The sequence below is a fragment of the Bos indicus genome, chromosome 17 (assembly GCF_029378745.1).
Source record: "Bos indicus isolate NIAB-ARS_2022 breed Sahiwal x Tharparkar chromosome 17, NIAB-ARS_B.indTharparkar_mat_pri_1.0, whole genome shotgun sequence".
Taxonomy (NCBI): Eukaryota; Metazoa; Chordata; class Mammalia; order Artiodactyla; family Bovidae; genus Bos; species Bos indicus.
In genome coordinates this window covers 5,914,287-5,941,477 of record NC_091776.1, presented here as the reverse complement: position 1 = coordinate 5,941,477, position 27,191 = coordinate 5,914,287, and the positions used below count along the sequence as shown (strand labels likewise).

The window sequence follows — 27,191 nt, the reverse complement described above, 5'->3', positions numbered from 1 at the left end:
GAACAGACCAGTTTCAAGTACTCTCAATATTTTCATTGAATCTGTGGTTTTAAAACTCCCAACAAAAGTTCAAGAGCAGACGACTTCACAGGCAAATACTCTACCAAACATTTAGATGACAGTTAACAGCTGTTCTTCTGAAACTATTCCAAAAAATCACAGAGGAAGAAACACATCCAAACTCATTCTATGAGACAACCACCATCACTCTGATACCAAAACCAGACAAAGATACTACAAAAAAGAAAATTATAGGACAACATCACTGTTGAACATAGGTGCAAAAATTCTCAACAAATATTAACAAACCAAATTCAACAACAGTACATTAAAAGGATGCCAACACCATGCCAAGTAGGATTTATCCTAGGAATGAAAAGACTTTTCAATATCCACAAAATCAAACAATTACATCGATGAATTGGACAATAAAAAACAAGATTATCTCAATAGATGCAGAAAAGGCTTTGATAAAATTCAACAATCACTTATGATAAAAAAAGAGCTCTTCATAAAATGGACATAAAGGGAACATTCCTCAAGGCCATGTGAAAAACCTGCAACTAAAATCATACTTAATGGTGAAAAGCTGAAAGCACTTCCTCCAGGATCAGGAACAAGACAAGGATGTCCACTCTCACAACTTTTATTAGACATAGTTTTGGAAATCCTAGCCACAGCAATCAGAGAAGAAAAATAAATAAGTAAAAGGGATCCAACTTTGAAAGAAGTAAAAATGTTACTGTTTGCAAATAACATGGTACTATGTATAGAAAAATCCTGAAGACACTTCTAGAAAACCACTACAGTTCATCAATGAATTCAATAAAGTTGTAGTATACAAAATTAATACACAGAAATCTATTGCATTTCTATATACTAACAACAAAATATCAGAAAGAGAAATTAATAATCCCATTTATTATCACAATGAAAAAATAAACCCCTAGGAATAAACCTACCTAAGGAGGCAAAAACCTGTACTCTGAAAACTATAAGATGCTGATGAAAGAAACTGAAGACCACAAAAACCAATGGAAAGATATACCATGTTCTTGGATTGGAAGAATCATTATTGTTAAATTGACTATACTATCCAAGACAATCAACAGATTTATGCAACCTCTATGAAATTACCATTGGCATTTTTCACAGAACTAGAAAAAAATTTTTTTAAACTTGTGTGGAAACACAAAAGACCCCAAAGAGCCAAAACAATCTTGAGGAAAAAATAATGGAGCTGGGAGGATTCAGGCTCCTTGGCTTCAGACTGTACTACAAAGCTACAGTAATCAAGACAGTAAGGTGGTGGCACAATAACAGACAAATAGATCGATGTAACAGGGTACAAAGTCCAGAAATAAACCCACATCAGTTCAGTTCAGTTCAGTTCATTCATTCAGTCGTGTCCGACTCTTTGCGACCCCATGAATCGCAGCACGCCAGGCCTCCCTGTCCATCACCAACTCCCGGAGTTCACCCAGACTCACGTCCATCAAGTCAGTGATGCCATCCAGCCATCTCATCCTCTGTCGTCCCCTTCTCCTCCTGCCCCCAATCCCTCCCAGCATCAGAGTCTTTTCCAATGAGTCAACTCTTCGCATGAGGTGGCCAAAGTACTGGAGTTTCAGCTTTAGCATCATTCCTTCCAAAGAAATCCCAGGGCTGATCGCCTTCAGAATGGACTGGTTGGAGCTCCTTGCAGTCCAAGGGATTCTCAGGAGTCTTCTCCAATACCACAGTTCAAAGGCATCAATTCTTCGGCACTCAGCCTTCTTCACAGTCCAACTCTCACATCCATACATGACCACAGGAAAAACCATAGCCTTGACTAGACGAACCTTTGTTGGCAAAGTAACGTCTCTGCTTTTGAATATGCTATCTAGGTTGGTCATAACTTTCCTTCCAAGGAGTAAACATCTTTTAATTTCATGGCTGCAGTCACCATCTGCAGTGATTTTGGAGCCCCCAAAAATAAAGTTTGACATTGTTTCCACTGTTTCCCCATCTATTTCCCATGAAGTGATAGGATCGGATGCCATGATCTTCGTTTTCTGAATGTTGAGCTTTAAGCCAACTTTTTCACTCTCCACTTTCACTTTCATCAAGAGGCTTTTGAGTTCCTCTTCACTTTCTGCCATAAGGGTGGTACCATCTGCATATATGAGGTTACTGATATTTCTCCCAGCAATCTTGATTCCAGCTTGTGCCTCTCCCAGCCCAGCGTTTCTCGTGATGTACTCTGCATATAAGTTAAATAAGTAGGGTGACAATATACAGCCTTGACAAACTCCTTTTCCTATTTGGAACCAGTCTGTTGTTCCATGTCCAGTTCTAACTATTGCTTCCTCACCTGCATACAAATTTCTCAAGAGGCAGATCAGGTGGTCTGGTATTCCCATCTCTTTCAGAATTTTCCACAGTTGATTGTGATCCACACAGTCAAAGGCTTTGGCATAGTCAATAAAGCAGAAATAGATGTTTTTCTGGAACTCTCTTGCTTTTTCCATGATCCAGCAGATGTTGGCAATTTGATCTCTGGTTCCTCTGCCTTTTCTAAAACCAGCTTGAACATCAGGAAGTTCACGGTTCACATATTGCTGAAGCCTGGCTTGAAGAATTTTGAGCATTACTTTACTAGTGTGTGAGATGAGTGCAATTGTGTGGTAGTTTGAGCATTCTTTGGCATTGCCCAAACTCACATATCTATGGCCAATTAACCTACAAAAAAGAAGAATATACAATGGAGAAAAGAGAATCTATTCAATAAGTGGTGTTGGGAAAACTGGATGCTGCTGCTGCTAAGTCACTTCAGTCGTGTCTGACTCTGTGCGACCCCATAGAAGGCAGCCCACCAGGGAGAAAACTGGATAGCTACATGTTAAAGAATGAGATTAGAACATTCTCTAACACTGTATACAAAAATAAACTCCAAGTGGATTAAAGACCTAAATGTAAGACTGGATACTATAAAACTCCTAGAGAAAAACAGGCAGAACACTCTTTGACATAAATTACGTCAATATCTTTTTGGATCTGTCTCCTAGAGTAATGGAGATAAAAACAAAAATAAACAAATGGGACCCAATTAAATTCAAAAGACTTTGTTCAGCAAAGGAAACTATATATAAAACAAAAAGACAATCTACAGAATGAGAGAAAAGGATAAGACCGACGGATTTATTTTCAAAATACACAAATAACTCATACAGCTTCATATTTAAATTAAAAATAATAGCAATTAGAAAATAAGCAGAATATCTAAACAGACATTTCTCCAAGGAAGACATACATATGGCCAACAGGCACATAAAAAAGTGCTCATTCAACATCACTAATTATTAGAGAAATGCAAATAAAAACTACAATGAGATATCACTTCACTTAGGTCAGAAAGTCCATCATCAAAAAGTCAACATTTGGAGAGGGCGTAGAGGAAAAGGAATCATCCCATACTCTTGATTGGAATGTAAATTGGGTACAGTCACTATGAGGATAGTATAGAGGTTCCTTAAAAAAACTAAAAATAGAATTAACATATGATCTTGCAATCCCATTCCTGAGCGTATATCTGGAGAAAACTATAATCTGAAAAGATACATGCAGTACTATTTACAATAGTCAAGACAGGGAAGCGACTTCAGTCTCCACTGACAGAAGAATGGCTAAAGATGATGTAGTATATACATACAATGGAATACTACTCAGCCATAATAAAGAATGAAATAATGCCATATGTGGCAACATGGCTACACTAGAGATTATCATATTAAATGAAATAAGCCCCACAAAGAAAAACAAATATTGCATGATATTACTTATATGTGAAATCTAAAAAAAAAAAAGATGCAAATAAATGTATTCTCAAAACAGAAGTAGACTCACAGATACAGAAAACAAACATGGATACCAAAGTGGGGGAGTAAATTAGAAGTAGGAATTAGCATGCAGTATATATGAAGTAGGTAACTAACAAGGATGTAGTATATAACACAAGGGAAAAGAATCTGAAAAATGAATATATATACTTATAGTTTTATTGATTTACGTCCTCTTCATTTTTTTTTTTTGAAGGGTCTGGCTAAAGGTTTATTTTAAAAAAAAAACCAAAACATAAACAAAAAAATTCACAAAGGGCTCTGTGATAAGTGGGAAATTTTTGCAGAGAAATTTGACAAATGAGTGTCAAAAGTTACAGACATAGCAAAAAAAGTAATGATAAACAGCAGGGAGAGGGGTGAGGGATGGACAAAGATAGAGTATGGGATAAAGAGATACAAATCGTTATGTATAAAATAGCTATGAGGATGTATTGTATAACACAGGGAATACAGCCAGTATTTTGTAGTACCTATTAATGGAATATAACATTTGAAGATTATGAATCATATGTTGTACACCTGTAATTTATGTAATATTGTCATCAACTATACTTCAATAAAATTTTTTAAGTATCGGAAGTCTTAAAAATGTGCATGTTCTTTGACTCGGCAATTTACATCTAGGAATTTAAGATATCAGAGGTGTTCATAAAATTCACGACTAAGTAAATATGAGGATATTAACCAGAGCATTTTCATAGAAAAGTATTAGAAATAATTCACAGGGACTACCCTCATGGTCCAGGGCTGAGACTCTGTGCTCCCAACGCAGGAGACCCAGGTTTGATCCCTGGTCAAGGAACTAGCTGCCACATGCTGCAGCTAAGAGTTTGCATGAGATTAACGAAGACGTGGTGCAGCCAAATAAACAAATAAATACTAAAAAAATGAAATAATTCACATATTGGAGGGTTAATAAATGGGTATTATATATAAATGGGTAATTATAAACTAGAAATTAGCCATTTAAAATTCCTATCTTAGGAGAATAATTAATGGCACGGTAAAATGCTCACAATATATTTTTGCTTAAAATGAAGATAGGTTACAAGATATAGTGAGTTTAATATAAATTTTGGAAAACATACAATATAGGTATGGGAAAAGATCAGACGGACATACACCAAAATGTTAACAGTGGTTCTCTCTGAGTGCTTGTAGGAGTGATTTAAAATTTCTTCCTTACATTTCAAATTGTCAATGAGTTATTATTTTATAATCAGAAAAAGGTAATTAAAGAAGATAAAACTCATTTGTTTAAAAATTCAGTATGATAAACCTACTAAGTCATACGACATGTAGGAAGGCTTGGTAAGCTATGATGACCCTTGGTGAAGACTGTTGGGACAGCATAGGAGAATGTTGTTGCTTAGTTGCTAAGTTGTGTCCAACTCGTTTATGCCCCCATGGACCGTAGCCTGCCAGGATCCCCTGTCCATGGAAATTTCCAGGCAAGAATACTGGAGTGGGTTGCCATTTCCTTCTCCAGGGGGATCTTCCTGACCCAGGGATTGAACCCACTTCTGCACATCTCCTGCATTGCAGGTGGATTCTTTACTACTGAGTCACTGGGGGAGCCGTAGGAGAATAGTTCTGGTCTTCAAATCCAGCAAGACTGAGTTGGACTCCTAGTTCTGCCACTTCACTTGTGGCATATTATTTAATCTAAGCTTTGATTTTCACTTCTGGATAAAGGAAACAGTAAAACCACCTTCTAGACTTATCTTGGAGATTAATGAGGAGCATTCAAAAATACTAGCTACTGTTTTTTTGTGGCACAGTGTTACAGGGTGGTCCTTTGCAATCACCTCTGCTTTATCCATTTTTGCTTCCTATGAGAGCTACACCGGCCGTATTTATCCTCTCACCTATACTCACAAGCCTCTGCCTTATTATATAGGTTTTATTATGTAGCTGCAGCAAGGCTGATAGATTAGGCTATGATTGCCATTGAAAATTGTTGTACTCACATATTCCTAGAGGAGGGGACATGCCACGCTCCAGGGGCTGCGCAGGGAGGCACCAGAGTTAGTCAGGAAGGAGAAGGGGAAAACTTGGACGAGAGTCTTTTCTGGTATGCATGAAAGAATTGGTGAAGTAGGGTAGTTCGACTCAGGATTGGGTAGTTTGAATGATTTCAGCGGGCTCTGAGGCGTAGCGGCTGCCCCCAGTTTTCTAAATCTCGGCTCTGGTGTGATTAGGGCAGGTGTATAGTGGCCCAGCGCATGAGCCCTGAGTATGAGCACCCTCTAAAGGAGGTGGTTGGGAGTTTGGGCTCTGGATTAGTTGGTTTCCGTACGAAAGGTGTGGAGCCCTTTATTATCCCTAAGAATTGGCTATTCCGGGGAGGGACAGTCTTTCTGTCATCAGCATCAAAAATGCAGAATAAAAAGACAAGATTAATATGTTGAGCAAATGAGCAATTCTAACTTTTATCACCTCTATAAGGAAAAGGGTCAGATCCTTGGCATATCACACAATCCTTGCCAACCTCTGTTTTATAGAATCATAGCTGTATTTGTTTTTTGGTTATCTACTCCTATACAACAAACTGCCCCCCCCCAACTTAGTGATTAAAAACATCAATCACTTTACTTGCTTATGATTTTGCCATTAGGCTGTATTCAACTGGGTGCTTCTTTTGCTGTCCTCATGTAACTTCATTGAGTGAGCCAGGCAGCTCTGGGTTGGCAAAGTTGGGATGCTGGAATGGCTGGGTTTCTCTCTTTTTCTTTCTTCCTCTTCTTGAGAGCTCAGGACCTCACATTTTCCAAATGAACCCTCCAGCAGAGAAGTCAGACATCTTACCTAGCACCTCAGGCTTCCCACGACTGCAGAAACGGGAGTTGCCTGGCCTTTGTGAGGCTTGGTCCTGAAACAGAACCGCACCTCTTCCGCCACATTCTCTAGATGAAAGCAAGCCGCAGGTTTCACCCAGATTCAGCTGGAGGGGAGTAGACAGGGCATGAATTCCAGGACATGGGCTCATGAGGAGGGATGTTCTATAGGCCCATCAGTGTAATGAACTGTCAGGAGAGGTGAGACAGAGCATCCATTCTGGCAGTCCTTTTGAGATTCCAGAATCTTAGAGTCATTGAGCCCCAGCCAGTGAGGACACAGTGATCCCAGTGATCACACCATCCACAAGGGCTGTCTGAATGTTCTGGGCTCTCTCCTAAAGAAGGGGCAAGATAAGGAACCACACTTGTTTTATAATGAAAGGAAACTTTGAAAAGGTAGACACCAATTTTCAATGAGCAGGCCTCAGAAAATGAGGTTTTGCTGTATTTTTAGACAAAGTATACCAGGTCGTGACTGATCAAAGAGACAATGGAAAGCCTTGATGGGATGACCAGACGGCTACTTATTTGAATTCACTTCAGCCGACGGAAAGGTGTTTCTTTTGCTTTATAGGCTTTTAATAGAAGAAAGCGTTTTGTGGAACTGAATAATCTCTCTCTAAAGAAATGAAAGAAATCCTGGGAAGCAGCAAGATTCATGAGTTTTGCTAACTGCCAAATTTCTTCTTAGATATTACTTTTCCTCAAAAAAAAAAAAAAAAAAAAGAAGTCTCTGGACTACCGTGATTGCTGTAAATCCCTAGGTTGGAATTTAGACGCAAAGGGTAGTTTGCTCAGCTGAATTTTCTGAGCACTTTCTCAGAAATGGGTCTGATTTCTTCAAGAAGAACCAGCTCAGACTCTCCTAACACAGCAACTCTAATGGCAAAGGAAAAGAATGCAGGACCCAAATCCTTTTTAGTTCTAAACGTACCCGTAAACACATTTCCTGGCATTCTCCTTTTAATCTTTAAAATGTATGCTAATTTTCCCTTCTGTTTCATTATATATTCATTGTTGATTTAAAATGAAAGGTAATGTTTTCGATTATTCATTACTTACCCCAGGGATGACCAAGGTTATCTCTTCTCTGATTTCCCTCTACTTACTGGATAATTGTCTCTTTTGTTTTATATTAGATTATTATTTAGCAAATATTAAATCCTTCCTTTTGACTTCCAGGGGAAGGGTAGATGTTCCTACCTCCATCTTCTTCAATATTTTCTGAATTCTAAGTTTATCCCTTCTTGCACACTCTTCCTCAATTTTAGGGTAAACACTGGAGTTTTCCGTCTTTATCATCCCATTGACTAGCTCTGAAACATGCAAAAAGAAAAAAAAACTCTCTGTTTTTCTTGAGTCTGGGGTCATGCCATATCTTGCTTGGAATTTTTCTTAGTTTGGGCTGCTATAAAAAAGTACCAAAGATTGGGTGGTTGGAACAGCAGACATTTATTTCTCATAGTTTTACAGGTTAGGAAGCCCCTGGTGGAAGCCCCCTTCCTGTCTTACAGATGGCCGCCTTCTTGCTGCATCTGAACATGGTAGGGAGCGAGTGCTCTGGTGTGGCTTCCTCTGCTTACAAGCGCACTAGTTCAACCAGAGGGGCCCCACCCCGTCGCTGCCAGAAACCAGCCTCAGCAGGAAACTCCTTTGTCCTGTCTCTCTAGCAGAGCCATGTTGTAACTAATCTTAAACCAGGCACCTCCATGTTCTACTCATCTCTGGCCCTGGCACACCTTTCAAATCTTTTGATCACACTGAATAATCTCTTGTCTAACCTGTTGGCTCTTTCCATAGGTCAAATAAGTAGAAACAAAGAATAAGTAATTAACAGATGACCAGATCTCTTCCCTAACTTCTCCCTTCAGTAATCCTGCAAACCATGTGAACACAATAATATCTAAAGAAAGACCACAAGAAATTGATGAGTCTACATGCAGTGGGACATGGCAACCAGTCTGACCCCCAATCTCAGTGATTAACTAAAATTAGTTCCCCTTTTCCCTTTAAAACTTTCCTGGCTGAGCAGAATCCTGGGAGTTGGTTTTTGGGGGATATGAGTCCATCTTCTCCCTAGATTGCCAGCATTCTAATTAAAAACAACTTTCCTTTTACCAACAACTGCCTCCCAGGTATGGATTTTTGTGTTGAGGAGCCAGACTGAGTTCAGTAGCATCGTGAACTCATGGAAATCTAATTATCTCCCAAAGGCCCCACCTCCTAATATCACCATTTGGGGGATAGGGTTTCAAGATATGAATTTGACACAAACATTCAGTCCATGGCAGGCTTTCACACTGCCTGCTATGGGCTGCTATTACACTATCTTAATTGGTCCCCCTCACTTTCAGTCTCTTTTACATAGTTTTCAGATTTGTCTTCCTAAAATGCAGAAACGGCACATCACTTGCTAATGTAAAATGTTCCAATATTCTCTGATTTACTGAGTCATGCTACTGATATTTGCAGCAGGTCAGAATCAGGTCCCTCCCAACTCTTCCATTTTAGCTTCATCTCCGATCACTCCTCCTCCTTTCCACCCTCTCTTCTTTGCTTCCTTTGCTAAAACTCTTTCCTCTAACCCCATCTGCTTGGCAAGGCAAATACTGCTCATTCTTTCTGGCCCAGCTCAAATGTGATAGCTTTTATGAAGTCTCCTCCCCAGGCAGAATCAATCATTCCTTTGTCTTGTTATTTATAGGTAAGTGTCTCTTAATGCTGGTTGCATATTAAGATCACCTGGTTCTCCAAAGGATCTACACACACACACACACACACACATATATAAACATATAGATACACACCGGAGAAGGCAATGGCACCCCACTCCAGTACTTTTGCCTAGAAAATCCCATGGATGGAGGAGCCTGGTAGGCTGCAGTCCATGGGGTCGCTAGAGTCGGACACAACTAAGAGACTTCACTTTCACTTTCACTTTCACACATTGGAGAAGGCAATGGCAACCCACTCCAGTGTTCTTGCCTGGAGAATCCTAGGGATGGGGAAGCCTGGTGGGCTGCTGTCTATGGGGTCACACAGAGTCGGACACGACTGAAGTGACTTAGCAGCAGTAGCATAGATACACACACCTAAAACAAGACATTCAGCCACAGGATTATGAGGGCTGACAAGTCTGAATCAATGTGGTCAGCAAGCTGGAGACCCAGGAGAGTCAATGGTGTGGTTCAGGTCCAAAGGGCAGCAGACTCAAGATTGGGAAAGAGCTGATGTTTCAGTTCAAGTTTAAAGACAGGGGGAAAAAATGTACTAGCATGAGGAACCAGGCTGAAGGAATTTTCTCTTATTCAGGAGAGGGTCAGAATTTTTGTTTTATTCAGACCTTCAACCCTCACAGAAACACCAGGATGATGTTTGACCAAATATCCAGGTACCCTGTGGCCCAGTCATGTCAGTATGTAAAATTGACCATCATACCTGGGGAAATATTGCTGGCCCCATTCCCAGGGCTTTAGTTTCACTGGTCAGGGGTAGAACCTAGGCATCAATGTATTCAATGTTTTAAACTTCTTTCTTGCGCGAGTGAAGAAAGCCAAGTAAGTTACTCATATGTACGCCTGTTATAGACAGTGGAAACTTTGAGGGCAGGAAAGGTCCTTACTCCTGGTTACCTCAAAACCTGCCTCCATGGCAGATAATACTAGATACTGAATTATTGTTTTTGTTTAGTTGCTAAGTCGTCTCTGACTCTTTGTGACCCCATGGACTGCAGCGTTCCACTAACTCCTAGAGTTTGCTCAAATTCATGTCCCACTGAATCTGCTATCTAACCATCTCATTCTCTGCTGCCCCCTTCTTCTGCCTTCAGCCTTTCCTAACCGAATTGATGCTTCATGTTTACTTGGACCACAATGTAGTATTACTAATGCAGTATCACTACGGTTATAGGTTGAAGCACTGCTTAGTCACTTGATCTTGTCTGACTCTCTGTCACTCCATGGACTGTAGCCAGCTAGTCTCCTCTGTCCATGGAATTTTCCAGGCAAGAATAAATACTGGAAATTGGTTGCTATTTCCTACTTCAAGGGATCCTCCCAACCCAGGGGTTGAACCCGAGTCTCTTGTGTCTCCTGCACCGGCAGGTGGAATTCTTTATCACTGGCACTGCCTGAGAAGCCTGCAGGTTGAATTATGTCCCCCCAAAAGATTTGAGACCTTCGAAATCCAAGTGATTTTGTGATATATATTGCAAATCTCTCGAACAATTTTCTAGAATGGATCATCTGAACTGGTGTCATTCAGAAGCTATCCATAGATCCACTAGAAATTAATAAGCAGGCACCTGGATTATCAATTCATCCTTTCTTCCCCAGAGCTTGATCAACTCAGGATCTGTTGGAGGAAGTTCAGGATGAACGTGTGGGCTTGAGTGTCCCATCAAGGTCACCGAGAGGCTCGGCTGGCTCAGCCATCTGCCCCTCACTCTTTGACGTCTCTTCAAATTAAACACCACGCCCTGTGGTAAAATTGCTCCTGCTTTATAAATAGCAGACTTGGCTGGAGCTGCACTGAAAATGCTACAGAGGAAGGGTGTCAGAGAGAAGAAAAAGGAAAGGCCGCAGATGCAAGGGCAAATTTTTTGGTCAGAGGACTCCAGTCTCTAAGGAATCTAAGCGCTGTCTGTGTAAGGGAGGTGTCTCCGGGAGGCTCTCCCCTCACAGCTCTTATGACTGTTTTCTTTTTAGATTTTTTTTTGATGTGGACCATTTAAAAAATCTTTATTGAGTTTGTTACAATATTGCTTTTATTTTATCTTTTGGTTTTTTGGCTCCAAGGCACGTGGGATCTTAGCTCTCCGACCAGGGATTGAACCCACATACCCTGCAATGGAAGGTGAAATCTTAACCATGGGGTCACCAGGGAAGTCCCTGTGACTTAAAATCTCATCCACCCAAGCAAACGTCCCCCACTTTCCTCCGCCACTTTTTCACCCCTTGACTTTACTTTGGGTCAGGAAATTGCTCCGAGGTTACTTTAAGAACAGGCCCCTTTCTGTGGCCTCATGGCACGCTTCAAATTTCAGTCACATACTGCGGAATTAAAACGGAAACTGGCCACAGGCAACACATTGTCACTGACGCTTTCTGCAGCCACGTCGTTATAATATCATAATATAGTTTTATGACTGGCTGGCCTACGATTTTATGGGGCTGCTACAAACCTCACATCTGCTCGCAGAGATGGGTGCTGAGCCTCCTAACTTCACTTTCTCTTCTCTCTGCCTCTTCAGTCCCGTCCCCGATGGGCACTGCTTCCTCCTGATGGCTGACTCTTCATGGCTGTCACCTCACCACAGTCAGTCCTGAAGCTCCTCAGCCAATTTTGTTTTAATATTTGACCTTTGCCCATTGCCTGCCACTCCCATTGCTCACATTCTCTCCATACACACACACACACACACACACACGCCTGCTGCCTGCTCCCCGCCCCTCCCTGCAGGGCACGTGCTATACCAGCCTTTAAATCCAGGTCCTCTCTGTGCACTGTGGTGCCAGGTCAGACAGGGAGGCTGTGCCCAAGGACAAGGGCTCTCAGCACCACTGAGAGGCTCACCTGGTCCCCGATCCTTCCATCTCTGGAAAAGCCGCACGTCACTCGTGGCCCGGGGCATCCCTGGGGGCTCCATCTACCAGGCAGGTGCAGGATACAGAGAACCCAGGGGTGGAGATACTGCTGGGCTCATCTTTCTCAGAGGCTTGTTCTTTTTCTTTTTTTAATCTCTGCTCCTCTCCATAGAAGGTGAGGCTTCCAGCATCTGGGGTGACTCTGAGGGTCACTTTGGCGTCTGCATGGTATACTGCTTGCTTATTTCTCCTCGTCCATAGTTCTCTGGCTATAAAGCAGGGCAGGAAGGCCAGAGCGTTAGGAGTACACAGGATGGCTTGACTTGCTCTCCCTGCGCCTAACCTGGGCCATCATCCCTCGGACTGCAGAGGGCTTCTGTACAACCATGTTCCTTCTCTGAGTGATGTCTGGAGGGCAGCAGCTTCAGCACCACCAGGGAGCTTGATCCATCTGCAGAATTTCAAGCCCTACCCCAGACTTCCCGAATCAGAATCTCGTTTTAGTAGGATCCCCAGGTGGTTCAGCGAGCCGAGTGGTGGGCCTCAGGGCTGGGTTCTGGCTGAGTGGTGTTACACTCAGGTGTGAGCAGTCCCGGGGCGGGAGGGTCCAGGGACCTTGGTGATGTGGAAGGCAAGCCCTTGAGAATGTTCGCAGGCTCAGTGTATTTACGGGATATCAATGTGTCAGCGCAGAAACCTCTTTATGGGGATAGTTTAATTAACACTAATTGCTCTTGGCCTATTGTGTGACTGGAGCAGGATTTACAGAACATCACCGTAATCTAAAACCCTATAAAAGTCATTGTCTTTAGAGGCCTTGTAACTCATGCCTGGAAACATCTTTGGATCTTTGATGCATCACCCTGATTGTGAATGCTGCCTGCATTTGCATAATTCTCAGAGGTATCCAGGCACTTCCTTTTTAGGGGGTCAGTTGCGTCCGGGTGAAGAGCGATGCTCTGTTATGGGGGTGGCAGTTGGTGAGAATTTGCTTTACAAAGAGAGATGGATGGCTAATGCAGTTTTACTACCCCATTCCGTGCTTTCATGGATTACATAAATTCTGTTGTTGCTATTGCCTTCAGGCCAGTGGATGTATAAAGTTGTTTCCACATTGCTAGGACCCCCATCGCTCCTCCTCTGAGTGCCTGCAGGTTAGGGAGAGGAAGGGGCAGGCTTGAGATCACGGTGACCATGATCCATGAAGAACCCTGGCACCATCAGAGGAAGCTCACGGGACACTTGCCAGTGACAGGGACCTCTGCAGCCACCGCTGACAGGGGAGGAAGGAAGGCAGCGTTGAGCGGGGGGCCTGCCTGCCTGTGCCAAACCCACGTCTGAGATCACAAGCATTGGAGAAAAAGAACACGTCTGTCTTGTCAACATTGACCTTTGGCCGCCTTGCCCCCTTGCTCACCACCCGCCTTGACCTTTCCTCTTAATCTCTCCATTTCCTTTCGTTTGAAAGGGATGTAGGTGTGTTTTGAGCTCATTCTCATTCTGCTTCAATTAAGTTCAACAGTAATTTGCTTCCCACAGTTACTACCCTCCTAGAGGAGTTGGGCCTCCGAAACGTTCACACCTCAAAATATGGAAAATCATTCCTCAAGGTTTCTTTTCCTCAATGAATCTTCTCTTACTTTGAACTTTGGAAATAATCTCTTGCATGGTTCATGCCTTCCATCTCCTCCCCAACCACGGGGCAACATTGCCTTGCTCAAGATCAAATACTACCCATCTTCCCTGAGTTGGGTTTATTTTTACTCTTGTTGTTTCTTGCAATCTCACTAAAATCCTGTGATGTTAAGTAGGATGGGTATCCTAATGCCTGCATCACAGGTAAAGGAACCATGGTCAGGGAGCCTCTTTCAGGAAGCAGAACTGGGTTGAGATGAGGACCTCTGGCTCCCTGTCCCCAGCCTTCGTGGGCGCCAAGGGCTGGGTCTTGCTTTCAGGCATGGTGGGAGCAGCGGCGCTGGCCCTCTGCTCAGCTTCGTCCTCAGTCTACCCAGGGAAGGCCAAGATCAAGAGCCTCACTGACACTGCACCCCCTCTTGAGCTTGGTTTGCCATCCTGCTGAGAGCTCGTGCCCCCACGTGTCAGGGGAGTCCCCACTCTTCCACGATCAGCCCGCGACACAAAGGCTCTGCTCCTTTCAGGACTCCGAGTCTGCGTGGTGGTTGGTCTGGGAGGCATGACCCATTTTTCTACACTGAGCAGGCATCTGCCATCTGCGGGCTCTCTCACCCAGATGATTCAAATTCTCTTAAATCCAGTTACACTGTCACTTGTCATTTGTTCTGCGTCCCAGCTTTGCATCGTCTGCTAATCTAGAGATCTGAATTTCTGTCATTTCAGTCCTTGCAATCTGTGGATGAATTGACAGAGATTCAGTGATTCCCAGAAGAGAGAGAGAGAAACATGCCTCCCTTCCTCCCACATTTATTAGCGAGCATTTGCCTCGCCTCAAGCCCAGAGCTGGATGCTGGGGGACAAAGCTGCCCAAGCAGAGATGATTCCTGGCCTCCGGGAGCAAACATGCCAGCAGGCTCATCCCTTAGTGGAACAACACAAAACAGACAAGAAGGAGGCAGCATTGAATGTGAAATCCCTTCCATATCCCACTAGAATTAAGCTCCTGGATGGCTGGGGCTGGGGGGAAAACCAGTCTGGTTTGCTGATAGATCCCGGCACAGAGCCTGGCATATGCTGGTGCTCAGTTCGAAGTGACCTGAGTCTCAGTTTGCATTACTGGCCCCAGTTCCCCCTCTTCCCTGTTCACATCCTGACCATGAGACGAGGCAGCTCCTCTAAGGGAGGAGACTAGCTCCCTGCTGCTTGGCTGTGACCCATGGCGGGGCCAGGGAAATACATGATGACGCGTGAGTTCCCAGTGGGGGCTCCTAAGAGCTGCTTACAAATTTCCACTCACTTTTGGCCTCTGTCACTGCCATGAGAAGAGCATATCCTGGCTAGCCCCCTGGTCTAAGGAAGCAGAGAGACAGCAGTGCAGATCCAGACCTGCAGCGTGGAGCGACGGCCCCAGCCTGGCCTTGCCTGTGTTGGCTCAGCCCACCCCCACCCCACAGATGCCCAAAAGTCCAGCCAAGACTAGCAGAGTGGCCACAGCTGAGCCTGGCTCACCCATAGATGGGCAAACCACACTACTGCTATTTCAGCCATGGAGATTTGGGATGGTTTGTTATGCGGCATTATTGTGAAAATAGCAAACTGGCGGGCTTCCCTGAGAGCTCAGTTGGTAAAGAATCCACCTGCAATGCAGGAGACCCCAGTTCGATTCCTGGCTCAGGCAGATCTGCTGGAGAAGGGAGAGGCTACCCACTCCAGTATTCTTGGACTTCCCTTGTGGCTCAGCTGGTAAAGACTCTGCCCGCAGTGCGGGAAACCTGGATTCGATCCCTGGGTTGGAAAGATCCCCTGGAGAAGGGAAAGGCTACCCACTCTGTTATTCTGGCCTGGAGAATTCCATGGAGTCCATGGGGTCACAAAGAGTCAGACACGACTGAGCGACTTACTTCACTTCACTTCACTTCAGCTAACCAATGACCCCCTCAGTCTGTTACCTGATTTCTTTCAGGGCCTGGACCTCCACGTTGTTATTTACCCTTTTGGTTGTTCTAAAACCAGGGGTTGGCAAACTTGTTCATAACGGTTCAGATAGTAAGTGTTCCCAGCTTCGAGGGCCCACACCATGGTCTCTGTTGCATACTCCCTCCCTCCCTCACTCCCTTCCTCTCTCCCTTCCTCTCCAGGCACATTTTATAAGAGGGCCTCTAGTTGATGAAAGGAGCTCTGGGAATCATTGAGTCTCTGTCAGTTCATGTACAGATTGTAATAGGCAGAACAACAGAAATTCAGATCTCCAGATCAGCAGGTGATGAAAAGCTGGGATGCAGAACAAATGACCAGTGACAATGAAAATGAATTTAAGAGAATTCAAATTTGAATCATTTGGGCCAGAATCTTAATTTGGACTCTTGCTCTGGGCCCCTTTTAATTTGAAGAATATCGAGTACTAGCTTCAGAATCCCTCTAGTCATTGCTTTCAGCATTTAAAATCAAAACAGAATTAATGTATTATTTACAAAATATGTTCATTTGAATACTAACCAGCCATGAAAAACAAGATGTTGCCATTTGCAGCAGCATGGACGGACTTGGAGGGCACTATAAATAAATCAGAGAGAGAAAGACAAATACCGTATGATATCATTTATATGTGGTATCTGGAAAATACAACAAACTAATGAATAGGAGAAGAAAGAAGCAGGCTCAGATATAGAGAGCAAACTAGTGGTTACCACTGTAGGGATAGGGGAGTGGGGAGTACAAACTAGTGGGTGTAAGATAGGCTCAAGGATGCATTATACCACATGGGGAATAGACTCAATATTTTGTAATAACTGTAAATGGAAAATAACCTTCAAAATTGCATAAATTAAAAAAAAATGAAAAGTAGGTTCAATTCAATGGCGCAAAAGCCAAAAGGTACAAAATGGTATACAGTGAAAATTAAGTCACCTGCTCACTCCTTTTTTAAAAAGCCACTTTATTTTTTTAATTGAAGGATATTTGCTTTACAAAATGCTATGGTTTTCTGTCATACATCAACAATAATCAGCCATGTCCCCTCCCTCCTGAAACTCCCCTTCCACCTCCCTTCCCATCCCACCCTTCTAGATTGTCACAGAGACCCTGGTTGAGTTCCCTGACTCATACAGTACACTGGCTATCTATTTTACATATGGTACTATAAATTTCCTCGTTATTATCTCCATACATCTCACCCTCTCCCTCCTCCCCTTCCCCCGTGTCCGTAGGCCTGTTCTCCATGTCTGTTTCTCCACTGCTGCCCTGAAAATAAATTCATCAGTACCATCTTTCTAATTCCATATATGTGTGTCAGTATATGATATTTATATTTCTCTTTCTGACTTACTTCACTCTTTATAATAGGCTCTATGTTCGTCTACCTCATGAGAACTGACTCAAATGCACTCCTTTTATGGCTAAGTAGTATTCCATTGTTGGAGAAGGCAATGGCACCCCACTCCAGTACTCTTGCCTGGAAAATCCCATGGATGGAGGAGCCTGGTAGGCTGCAGTCCATGGCGTCGCTAAGAGTTGGACACGACTGAGCGACTTCACTTTCACTTTTCACTTGCATGCGTTGGAGAAAGAAATGGCAACCCACTCCAGTGTTCTTGCCTGGAGAATCCCAGGGACCGGGGAGCCTGGTGGGCTGCCGTCTATGGGGTCACACAGAGTCGGACACGACTGACGCGACTTAGCAGCAGCAGCAGCAGTACTCCATTGTATATATGCACCACAGCCTCTTTATCCCTTCATCTGTTGATGGACACCTAGGTTGCTTCCATGTTCTAGCTATTGTAAACAGTGCTGCAAGGAACAATGGGATACATGTTTTCCAAAAAAAAACTCCATTTCAGTTTTGGTTTCCTCAGGGTATATGCCTAGTAGTGGGATTACTGGGTCATATGGTGATTTTATTCCTAGTTTTTAAAAGAATCTCCATTTCCTGGCATGCCGTCGGGGATGGAGTTGGGGAGGACTCCCACACCCCAGCCTCCCTGACTTCGCCACATCGGTCTGGTCCCACCATGTAGAGGATGGAGGTGGTCAGTGGTCCTGCAGCTCTGGAAACCAGCGAGATCTGGGCTCTAAAGCAGTGTCTGCTGTGCCGCGACAACAGCTGGAAACAACATGGCATGGTGGCCTCTTGCTTCAAGGAGCTGGGGAACAAGGCTTGTGACATTCTAGCCGTTGATAAGTCCCTGGCACCTGTCACTCTGGTCCTGGCAAAGGATGGTACCATAATGGATGATGAGGATTACTTCCTGTGTCTTCCTGCCAATACTAAGTTTGTGGCATTGGCTGGGAATGAGAAGTGGACACACAATTCAGATGGAGGTACAGCTTGGATTACCCAAGAGTCCTTCGACAGAGATGAAACAGATAGGGGCAGGGTTGAAGTGGAAGAACGTGGCCAGACAGCTGAAGGAAGACCTATCCAGCATCATCCTGCTGTCCGAGGAGGAGCTCCAGGTGCTCACCGATGTCCTGTGTTTGGAGCTGGCTCAGAAACTCGGCCAAAGTCATGTGGCAGTCCAGGGGCTCCAGAACACCCTCCAGTAGGTGCTTGACCAGAGAGAAGAAGCCTATCAGTCCAGGAAGCTCCTGGAACTTTACCTCCAGGCTTTGAAGAAGGAAGGTAGCATCTTGTCGAAGCAGCAAGCATCCAGATCTGATCTCGGGGACAAGAGGGACACTGTTGACACCAACGTTAGAGAGAGCTCCTCCAAAGTTACACCTGCGAGCCAGATCCTCTTGGTGCTGAAGGAGAAATCTGCCCCAGAGTGAGTTTGTCTAGTCAGGATCTGGAGGCAGGAGAGCACCAGGGACCCTGACCTTTGCAGGGAGACACTTGTATTGGGGTTTTTCACCTCTGCAGACCCTGAATCATAGCTGCCAATTTGCCTATTATTACATGCAAAGCTTCCCTTGTCGCTCAGTTGGTAAAGAATCTACCTACAATGTAGGAGACCTGGGTTTGATTCCTGGGTTGAAAAGATCCACTGGAGAAGGAAATGGCAACCCACTCCAGTATTCTTGCCTGAGAATCCCATGGACTGTAGCCAATCAAGCTCCTCTGTCCATGGGGGTTACAAGAGTTGGACATGACTTAGCAACTAAACCACCACCATACGGTCTTCTATAGTGGCTGCATCAATTTACATTCCCACCAGGAATGCAAGAGGGTTCCCTTTTCTCCACACCCTCTCCAGCATTTATTGTTTGTAGACTTTTTGATGATGGCCATTCTGACTGGTGTAAGGTAGTATCTCATTGTAGTTTTGATTTGCATTTCTCTAATAATGAGTGATGTTGAGCATCTTTTCATGTCTTTGTTAGCCATCTGTATGTCTTCTCGGAGAAGGCAATGACACCCCAATCTAGTACTCTTGCCTGGAAAATCCTATGGACAGAGGAGCCTGGTGGGCTGCAGTCCATGGGGTCGCTAAGAGTCAGATACGACTGAGCGACTTCACTTTCACTTTTCACTTTCATGCATTGGAGAAGGAAATGGCAGCCCACTCCAGTGTTCTTGCCTGGAGAATCCCAGGGACGGGGGAGCCTCGTGGGCTGCCGTCTATGGAGTCACACAGAGTCGGACATGACCGAAGTGACTTAGCATGCCTTCTTTGGAGAAATGTCTGTTTAGGTTTGATTCCCACTGTTTGATTGGGTTGTTTGTTTTTCTGATGCTGAGTTGTATGAGCTGCTTGTGTATTTTGGAAATTAATTCTTTGTCAGTTGTTTCCTTTGTTATTATTACCTCCCATTCTGAGAGCTGTCTTTTCACCTTGTTTGTAGTTTCCTTTGCTGTGCAAAAGCTTTTAAGTTTAATTAGGTCACACTTACTTATTTTTGCTTTTATTTCTGTTACTCTAGGAGGTGGGTCATAGAAGATCTTTCTTTGATTTATGTCTTTGAGTGTTCTGCCTGTTTTCCTCTAAGAGTTTTACAATTTCTGGTCTTACATTTAGGTCTTTAATTCGCTTTGAATTTATTTTTGTGTATGGCATTAGAAAGTGTTCTAATTTCATTCTTTTGCATGTAGCTATCGGATAAGGGGACGACAGAGGATGAGATGGCTGGATGGCATCACTGACTCGATGGACGTGAGTCTCAGTGAACTCCGGGAGTTGGTGATGGACAGGGAGGCCTGGTGTGCTGCTATTCATGGGGTCGCAAAGAGTCGGACACGACTGAGCGACTGATCTGATCTGATCTGATCTAGTTTTTCCAGCACCACTTATTGAAGAAGCTATCTTTGCCCCACTGTACATTTTTTCCTCCTTTGTCAAAAAATAAGGTACCCATAGGTACATGGGTTTATCTCTGGGCTTTCTTGTTCCATTGGTCGATTTTTCTGTTTTTGTGCCAGTACCATACTGTCTTGATGACTGTAGCTTTGTAGTATAGTCTGAAATCAGGAAGGTTGATTCCTCTAGCTCCATTCTTCTTTCTCAAGACTGCTTTGGCTATTGAGGGTCTCTTGTGTTTCCATATTAATTGTGAATTTTTTTGTTCTGGTTCTGTGAAAAATGCCATTGGTAATTTGATAGGGATCACATTGTATCCATAGGTTGTATTTGGTAGTATAGTCATTTATATAAAATTGATTCTTCCTATCCAGGAGCATGGAATGTCTCTCCATCTGTTTATGTCATCTTTGATTTCTTGTAATTTTCTGTATTTAGTTCTTTTGTCTCCTCAGGTAGATTTATTCCTAGATATTTTATTCTTTTTGTTACACTGGTGAATGGGATTGATTCCTTAATTTCTTTTTCTGATTTAAGTGATTTCTATATATTGACCTTGTATCCCACTACTTTGCTGAATTCACTGATTATCTCTAGTAATTTTCTGATAGTTTCCTTTGGGTTTTCTATGTATAGTATTAAGTCATCTGCTAACAGTGAGAGTTTTACTTCTTTTCTGATCTGGATTCCTTTTATCTCTTTTTCTTCTCTAATTGCCATAGCTAGGACTTCCAAAACTATTTTGAATAGTAATGGTGAGAGTGTACACCCTTGTCTTGTTCCTGATCTTAGAGGGAGTGCTTTTAGTTTTTCACCATTGAGAATAATGTTTGCTGTGGGCTTATCATATATAGCCTTTACTGTGTTGAAACAGGTATCTTCTATGCCCATTTTTTGAAGCATTTTTATCATAAATGGATGCTGAATTTTGTCAAAGGCTTTTTCTGCATCTATTAAGATGATCATATGGTTATCTTTATTAATATGGTATATCACATGTTACACTGTACTAATTTGCTAGTATGGTGTATCACATTGATTGATTTGTGTATATTGAAGAATCCTTGCATCCCTGGAATAAACCTGACTTGATCATGGTGTGTGAGCTTTTTAATGTGTTTTTGAATTCTGTTTGCTAGAATTTTGTTGAGGATTTTTGCATCTATATTATCAGTGATAATCATCACTTGTCATTTTCTTTTTTTGTATTGTCTTTGTTTGGTTTTGGTATCAGGGCGATTGTGGCCTTGTAGAACAAGTTTGGAAGTACTTCTTCCTCTGCAATTTTTTGAAAGAGTTTCAGAAAAATAGGCATTCAGTTCAGTTCAGTCACTCAGTCGTGTCCAACTCTTTGTGACCCCATGAATCGCAGCACACCAGGCCTCCCTGTCCATCACCAATTCCCGGAGTTCACTCAAACTCATGTCCATCGAGTCGGTGATGCCATCCAGCCATCTCATCCTCTGTCGTCCCCTTCTCCTCCTGCTGCCAATCCCTCCCAGCATCAGGATCTTTTCCAATGAGTCAACTCTTTGCATGAAGTGGCCAGAGTATTGGAGTTTCAGCCTCAGCATCAGTCCTTCCTTCTCTAAATGTTTGATAGAATTCCCCTGTGAAACCATCTGGCCCTGGGCTTTTGTTTTTTGGGTGAGTTTTGATCACAGTTTCAATTTCAGTGTTCGTAATTGCCTTGTTCATAATTTCTATTTCTTCGTGGTTTAGTCTCAGGAGGTGGAGCTTTCCTAAGAACCTGTCCGTTTCCTCTAGGTTATCCATTTTATTAGCATATAGTTGCTCATATTATTCTCTTATGATCCTTTGTATTTCTGTGTTGTCTGTTGTAACCTCTCCTTTTTCATTTCTAATTTTGTTGATTTGATTTTCTCCTTTTTTCTTGATGACATTGGCTAGTGGTTTGTCAATTTTGTTTATCTTGTCAAAGAACCATCTTTTAGTTTTATTAACCTTTGTTATTGTTTCCTTCATTTCTTTCTGCTCTGATCTTTATGATTTGACTTTGGGGTTTTTTTTGTTGTTGTTCTTTTTTTCCCCAGCTGCTTCAGATGTGGAGTTAGGTTGTCTCTTTGATGCTTCTCTGTTTCTTGAGGTAGGATTGTATTGCTATACACTTCCCTCTTAGAACTGCTTTTGCAGAATCCCATAGGTTTTGGGTCACTGTGTTTTCATTGTCCTTTGTTTCTAGGAATCTTTTGATTTCTGTTCTTATTTCTTCAGTAATGTCTCATTATTTAGCAATGTATTGTCTAATTTCCATGAGTATGTGTTTTTTACCCTGTAGTTGATATCTAGTCTTATAGCGTTGTGGTCAGAGAAGATACTTGATATGACTTCAATTTTCTTAAATTTACTGAGGCTTGATTTGTGGCCCAGGATGTGGTCTATCTGGGAGAATGCTCCATGTGCACTCAAGAAGGTGTATTCTTCTGCATTTGGATGAAAAGTCCTGAAGATATCAATTAGGTCCATTTGGTCTAAAGTTTCATTTAATGTTTATGTTTCCTTATTGATTCTCAGTTTTGATGATCTGTCCACTGATGTCGGTGGGGTGTTAGAGTCACCTACGATTATTGTGGTTCTGTCAATTTCCCTTCTTACACCTGTTAGTGTTTACCTTATGTATTGAGGTGCTCCTGTGTTGGGTGCATAAATATTTACAATTGTTATGTCTTCCTGGCTTGATCCCTTGATCGATCATTATGTATTGTCCTTCTTTGTCTCATAATATTCTTTATTTTAAGGTCTATTTTGTCTGAAATAAGGATTGCCACTTGGCTTTCTTTTGGTTTCCATTTGCATGGAATATCTTTTCCATCCTTTTATTTTCAGTCTGTATGTGTCTCTAGGTCTGAAGTACGTGTCTTGTAAGCAGCATATGTATGGGTCTTGTTTTTGTATCCATTCAGTCAGTCTGTATCTTTTGGTTGGTGTATTTAGTTCGCTTATATTTAAGGTAATTATTGATATTTTCCTGTTGGCATTTTCTTGATTGTTTTGGGTTTGTTTTTGTAGGTCTTTCCTTTCTCTTGTGTTTACTGGCTATGAGAGTCTCTTTAGTATTTGTTGTAAGGCTGGTTTGGTGGTGCTAAATTCTTTGAACTTTTGCTTGCCTGTAAAGCTTTTGATTTCTCCATCAATTTTGAATGTGATATTTGCTGAGTATAGTAATCTTGGTTGTAGATTTTTATCTTTCAGTCCTTTAAATATATTCTGCCATTCCCTTCTGGCCTGCAGAGTTTCTGCTGAAAGTTCCGCTCTTAATTGTACGATTTTTTCCCTTGTATGTGACGTGTTGCTTTTCCCTAGATACTTTTAATATTCTTTCTCTGTGCTTAATCTCTGTTAGCTTGATTGATATGCGTCTTAATGTGTTTCTCCTTGGGTTTATTCTGAAAGGGATTCTCTGCACTTCTTGGACTTGACTGACTGTTTCCTTTCCCACGTTGGGGAAGTTTTCAACTATAATTCCTTCAAAAATTTTCTCAGTGCCTTTCTTTTTTCTTCTTCCTCTGGGACCCCCGTAACTCAAATGTTGGTGTGTTTAATATGGTCCCAATAGTCTCTGAGGCTATCCTCAATTCTTTTCATTCTTTTCCCTTTATTCTTCTCTCTAGCAGTCATTTCCCCCATTCTATCTTCCAGTTCACATATCTGCTCCTCTACCTCAGTTATTCTGCTATTGGTTCCTTCTAGAGTATTTTTAATCTCAGTAATTGTGTTTTTCATATCTGCTTATTCTTTACTTCTCCTATGTCCTTGGTGATTGTACTAACTGTGTTAAACGTCTCTTGCGTTTTCTCCATTCTATTTTCAAGTTTTCGGAGCAACTTCACTATCACTATTCTGAATTCTCTTTCAGATAGATTGCTTATTTCCTCTTCATTTGTTTGGTTTTGTGATTTTCCACCTTGTTCTTTTATTGTGCTGTATTTCTCTGTCTTTTCATTTTTTTTTTTTAAACTTGCTCCCCTTGAGATCTCCTTTTTGCAGGCTTTAGGGTTGTATTCCTTCTTCCTTTTGGTTTTTACCCTTGGAGGAAAAGGTTGGTTGAGTGGTCTGTGTTGATTTCTTGTTAGGGGTGACTTGTGCCTGTGTTCTAGTGGGAGGAGATCAAGCAGACCAAGCAGGTAATTACAGAAATAATGGGACGTATACACACAGTTATAACCAAAGTATTCTAAAGAAAAGAGTTCAGGAGATCCACTTGGTGAACAAGGGAAACCAAAATTCAGTTCAGTTCAGTTGCTCAGCTGTGTCCGACTCTGCAACCCCACGGACTGCAGCACACCAGGCTTCCCTGTCCATCACCAACTCCCAGAGTCCACCCAAACCCATGTCCATCGAGTCAGTGATGCCATCCAACCATCTCATCCTCTGTCATCCCCTTCTCATCCTGCCTTCAAGCTTTCCCGGCATCAGGGTCTTTTCAAATGAGTCAGCTCTTTGCATCAGGTGGCCAAAGTACTGGAGCTTCAGCTTCAACATCAGTCCTTCCAATGAACACCCAGGACTGATCTCCTTTAGGATGGACTGGTTGGATCTCCTTGCAGTCCAAGGGACTCTCAAGAGTCTTCTCCAACACCACACTTCAAAAGCATCAATTCTTGGGCTCTCCGCTTTCTTTACAGTCCAACTCTCATATCCATACATGACCGCTGGAAAAACCATAGCCTTGACTAGACAGACCTTTGTTGGCAAAGTAATGTCTCTGCTTTTGAATATGCTATCTAGGTTGGTCATAACTTTCCTTCCAAGGAGTAAGTGTATTTTAATTTCATGGCTGCAATCACCATCTGAAGTGATTTTAGAGCCCAGAAAAATAAAGTCAGCCATTGTTTCCCCATCTATTTCCCATGGAGTGATGGGACCAGATGCCATGATCTTAGTTTTCTGAATGTTGAGCTCTTAGCCAAGTTTTTCACTCTCCTTTTTTACTTTCATCAAGAGGCTCTTTAGTTCTTCTTTACTTTCTGCCATAAGGGTGGTATAATCTGCATATCTGAGGTTATTGATATTTCTCCTGGAAATCTTGATTCCAGCTTGTGCTTCTTCCAGCCCAGCATTTCCCCTGTACTCTGCATATAAGTTAAATAAGTAGGGTGACAATATACAGCCTTGACGTACTCCTTTTCCTATTTGGAACCAGTCTGTCGTTCCATGTCCAGTTCTAACTGTTGCTCCTGACCTGCATACAGATTTCTCAAGAGGCAGGTCAGGTGGTCTGGTATTCCCATCTCTTTCAGAATTTTCCACAGATATTGACCAATTAAAAGCAGAGCTAGCTAATGCCAATCTGGACAACTGAACATGAGCAGAGTGCCAACTGGTGAATATAGCAGAGAGCTCAACAATTTAACTTACTTGGTGAAGAAAACGTGAAGGAAAAAAAGGGATAAGAAAAAGAGAGAGAGAAAAAGAGGAGAAGGGAGGGAAAAGAGAAGAGGGAGTGGAAAAGAGGGTTAAAAAAGAGAGAGAGAAAAGAAAAAATAGAAAAGTAAAGGTAAATAGACATATGTGAAAAAGATTTATATTTATTCAGGAATAGCTGCAGCTGGTAAAGAACTATAAGAAAAGCAGTTGAATATATCAAAAGCAAAATCAGAAAAATCACACACACACACACACACACACACACACACACACAAAGGGTGGAAAGGTAACAAGAAAATAAAAAAAATCTTAAAATGAATTTTTTTTTAACGAGAAAAATCCCATAGCACCACAAAAGGCTAATGTGAAGGCAGAAGTATGTAGGGGGAATATACAGTGTGATTTATAAGAAACAAAGTTCTCAAGATCGTAGCTCTTCTTGGTTGTGGAGTCTGCCCCCAAGGATGGGGTTGGGTTAGTGTCCTGTGATGTTTTCCTGGTTGGGGAGCTTGTGCCTGTCTTCTGGCTGATGGAACTGGATCTCCTCTTTCTGAAGGGCAGTGCAGGGTCCCGTAGTAGGTTTTGGGGGTGTCTATGGGTTCAGTACGTCTTTGGGCAGTCCTCTGGCTTTGGCTGTGTTAGACATGTCTATTTCCGCAGCCGCTTCAGAGGCCCTCGCAGCGTATCTTCACTGCCACCTGCCCCCTACTTGTCCCTGGGATCACTACCGGTGCTTCTGTTACCAGACCTGCCTTTCACTGCTGGCCGAAGCTTGCTAGGCAGGGGCTTGTGTGGATCTTTTCTTGCCCCCCCGGCCATGCCCTCTGTGTTGCGGAGACTTGTGTGGGCTTCCCTCAGCCCCCCAGGGCCCTCCCTCTGTGTCGCGGGGTTTGTGGGCACTTGTTTCATCTCACCCGCCCTCTGCGAGGCTTCTGTGCTCTTTCAGCCCCCTAGACCTGCCCCCTGCGCGTCCTATGTGCTGCAGAGGTTCGTATGCCTTCCCCGCTCTTGGCTACCCCAGGCCGCCCTCTGTGCTGTGGGGTTTCTATGGGCTTCTTTCTCTCAGTCCCCTGAGCCCGCCATCTGGCTGGGGCCATAGTTTGCAAGCTGTTCACGGGCTGAGAAGTGCAACTTGCTCTGTTTTCTGCCCTCTAATTCCCTACTCTGCCCAGTTTTCCAAGACTCCACAGCTCCCCGTTGGGCCCGCCTGCAAGGAAGCTCCCCTGTGCACAGGAATGCCTCTTGTTTCAGGACGCCTTCCCCTGCCTCAGGGCACAAGCTCCCATCCAGAAGTTCTCAGTCTTTTCCCTTTTTATGTCTCTATCCTCTCTCCTACCTCATTTCAGGGAGCTTAGCCTGTCCCTCTGGAGTCCAGAGATCTTCTGCTGTGGTCTAGAGGTTGCTTTGTAGGAGCTGTTCCATACCTTGATGAGTTTTTGATGTATTTGTGGGGAGGCGGGCGATCTCCCTGTTTTACTCTCCCACCATCTTCTGCCTGCTCGGGCTTGTCCCTCGTCATTTAAATCCCCTCAATGGAGGCAACTATTGTTACAAATTCCTGGTGTATCCTTCATGAAGTCTTCTTTGCATATGGAGACATACACGTGTATATAGTTTCCCTTTTTAAAC

At 43.0% G+C, this 27,191-nt stretch overlaps 1 pseudogene; it reads left to right on the top strand.

The window, feature by feature from the left end:
• Positions 1 to 17,957: 17,957 nt before the first annotated feature.
• On the top strand, positions 17,958 to 18,755 carry LOC109570856 (DNA fragmentation factor subunit alpha pseudogene; annotated as a pseudogene).
• Positions 18,756 to 27,191: the final 8,436 nt, after the last annotated feature.